General features: G+C 40.6%; 1 pseudogene; it reads left to right on the forward strand.

Moving 5' to 3' along the window:
* Window positions 1-242: 242 nt before the first annotated feature.
* LOC106330817 lies at window positions 243-2652 on the forward strand (annotated as a pseudogene).
* The last annotated feature ends 1061 nt before the right edge of the window (window positions 2653-3713 follow it).

Raw genomic sequence — 3713 nt, forward strand, 5'->3', positions numbered from 1 at the left:
AGTGAAGGAAATTTCGTCACTAGGAGCCCCGAAGATGCTAGACGCCTTATCGAAAATGTAGCAACGGGAAAATCCTATGAAAAGAAGGTTACGGAAAGTTAATGGAGAAGGCAGATTCTTTGAGTGAGCTTATCCGAAAATTAGAAAGTCAAGTAGCTGAAATTGTGGCTGCCATTAAAAAAGAAACAGGACGTCTTCCCGGGAGAACTGATTTAAACCCGAGACGTTAAGTCACTGCCGTAATGTTGCGTAGCGGAAAACGTCTCGCGACAAACACGAAGAACAACACCGAAATTGGTAGTTCTGCCAATGCTGATGAAACAGGCAAGAACAATTCTCAGCCTATACTTCTTGATGACCCTGACCCAAAACCTTCTCGCGAAAACAGGAAATCTACCACTGAAAAAAATAAGAAAAAGACTATAGACTTAGAAAAAGAAGACGATTCAGATATTGAGGCCGAAATCGATCGACAGTATGGTAACCACGTCGATCGACCGGTGAACCTTGTCGTCGATCAACTTTCAGATAACCCTATCGATCGACATTCCACTCAACCCGAACCAATGATTGAAAGAGTCTATAGAACCCTACCCCTTATCCTCCTAAAACGCAGACTAAGAAATCATTAGAATATGCAATCTGCAAGAAAGCATTGGATAGAATTACTATAGAGATGTCCCTTAGTGATGCTATGAAAATAGCACCTTCGATAAAGAAGTGTGTGAAGGATATGACGTCTCCAAACTATCTAACTGCGGAACAAAGCGTGATGATGGTGTCAGAGGAAGTAAGTGCCATGATTCGAGGAGAAACTCCAACTAAGAGGCCTGATCCTGGTAGTTTCGTCCTAGATTGCAATATACAGAACACGCGTTTTCCTCGATCACTATGTGATCTTGGCTCTAGCATGAATCTTATGCCTTACTCCATCGCAGTAACCTTGGGATATAACGAGTTTATGCCAACTCCGATAACCTTGGTTCTAGCTGATCGGTCTATAAGGGTACCTGAAGGGATTCTCGAAGATTCCCGTAAAAATTAATGATTGCTTTGTGCCTACGGATTTTGTTGTGTTAAAATACAGACAAGAACCAAAAGACCCCCCTCATTCTGGGTCGGACATTCCTAGCTACAGCTGGAGCGATCATTGATGTGAAAGAAGGTCGAATAAATTTGAACATCGGGGACATTTCGATAACCTTTGATATGGAAAGGCTAATCAAGCAATCCTTGATAGATGACCAAGCCTTCTATGTGGAAGAAGTTTCTGAGGTAGATAAGGAATCTTTCATAGACATGTGCTCAGACGACCCCTTAGAAAATGCTCTTACCAATATGGAAAAGGAAATCTTCAGCATAGATAATAGGACAGACGATTACGTGCGAGTGATAGATGCAAGTATCGAGGTTACGAACATCGAAGAAGATGATGACTCAGACATTATAGTCGATCGATACCTCAGAGAGGCCGTCGATCGACAACCATCTTCATTATCTAATTGGTCTAAAGACAAAGCACCAAAGGTTGAATTAAAACCCCTCCCCATTAGTCTTAAATATGCATTTCTTTATGACCAATCCTACCCTGTTATTGTCAACGCCAATCTCACTAGCGGAGAACTTGCGTTATTTTAGAATAAACTACGCAAGCACAGGAAAGCAATCGGGTATTCTCTCGATGATATTCCTGGTATTTCTCCTGATCTTTGCATGCACCGTATTCATTTGGAAGACGACGCTAAAACGTCGATAGAACAGCAAAGAAAATTAAATTCGAATCTAAAGGAAGTAGTCAAAAAGGAAATTATTAATCTTCTAGATGCTGGAGTTATCTATCATATTTCAGATAGTAAATGGGTAAGCCCCGTACATGTTGTACCCAAAAAGGGAGGTATTACAGTAGTGAAGAACAAAAACTAAGAACTCATCCCGATCCTTACCGTCACTGGACATCGGATGTGTATCGACTATAGGAAATTAAATGCCGCTACTAGGAAATATCACTTTCCCCTGTCCTTTATTGATCAAATGCTGGAACGCTTAGCCAATCACCAGTATTACTGTTTTCTTGATGGATATTCAGGATTTTTCCAAACTCCCATACATCCAAATGATCAAGAAAAGACAACCTTTACATGCCCATATGGAACATTTGCGTATCGCAAAATGCCATTTGGTCTTTGTAATGCCTCCGCCACTTTCCAACGTTGCATGATGTGAATTTTTACAGACATGATCGAGGACTTTATGGAAGTCTTTATGGATGACTTTTCAGTCTACAGATCAAATTTTAAGAGTTGCCTCGATAATTTATGTGAGGTATTGGAAAGATGCGAAGAAAAGAACATTGTCCTAAATTGGCAAAAATGTCATTTTATGGTTAACGATGGCATCGTATTAGGACATAAGGCTTCCGCCGCTGGTATAGAGGTAGATAGAGCTAAAATCGAGGTAATGACCGGTCTACCAGCACCCAAAAATGTAAAAGACGTGCGAAGTTTTCTCGGACACGCCGGCTTTTATAGGAGGTTTATACAAGACTTTAGCGAAATTACTAGACCTTTAAATAACATCTTATGGAAGGAAGTAAAGTTCAATTTTACACCAGAATGCATGAAAGCTTTCGATGATTTAAAAAATCCCTTATAACTGCCCCCGTCGTTCAAGCTCCCGACTGGAATCTCCCTTTCGAGATCATGTGCGATGCGAGTGATTTTGCGATAGGAGCAGTTTTGGGCCAAAGAAAAGATAAAAAGCTGCATGTCATCTACTACGCCAGTCGTGCGCTTGATGAAGCGCAACAGAATTATGCAACAACAGAAAAAGAACTAATCGCCGTAGTTGATGCATTTGAAAAATTCCGTCAATATCTAATTGGCACACATGTGATAGTTCACACTGACCACGCTGCCATTAAATATATGATGCAAAAGAAAGATGCAAAACCTCGACTCATACGCTGGATTTTACTACTCCAAGAGTTTGATATTGAAATTAAAGATAAACGAGGAGTAGATAATGGAGTCGCTGACCATCTTTCTCGAATCAGAATAGGGGATAAAGTCCCTATAGACGACTTCTTCCCAACAGAGAACGTTGCACAAATAGACACATCTTTCGTAGGTCAAATTTCTCTCACTTCCAATGAGACATCGATCGATGCGAAAGAAAACATATCAATCGATTCCAGTAGTGATACATCGGTCGATAACGACAGTATCGCAACGCCTCGATCCCCTAGTAACAACAATCACGACACCTTGTCTATAAAAATAAATATTGACATAAAGGTTAAAGTTGCTAGTGATAAGATTAATCTCACACCTAATGAAGAATCGCAATGAGAGGTGCAAGCAATTGGTTGGAACTCGAAAGATCGACCCTGGTATGCTGATATAGTAAACTATTTGGCAGCCGAAGTCGAGCCTGAAGAACTCAAGGAGTATATGAGGAAGAAATTCTTCAGAGAAGTTAGAAGATATCATTGGGATGAACCATACCTCTAAAGGCATTGCTCTGATGAGATATACAGACGATGCGTATCCGAAGCTGAAATTCCGGACATTATATACCAATGTCATGGATATGACTATGCAGGACATTTTGCCACCTACAAAACTGTTTCGAAAATCCTTCAAGCAGGATTCTGGTGGTCGACGACTTTTCGCGATGTCCATGCATTTATAACACAATGTGACAGATGCCAAAGA

This window comes from Brassica oleracea, chromosome C3 (genome assembly GCF_000695525.1).
Source record: "Brassica oleracea var. oleracea cultivar TO1000 chromosome C3, BOL, whole genome shotgun sequence".
Lineage (NCBI taxonomy): Eukaryota > Viridiplantae > Streptophyta > Magnoliopsida > Brassicales > Brassicaceae > Brassica > Brassica oleracea.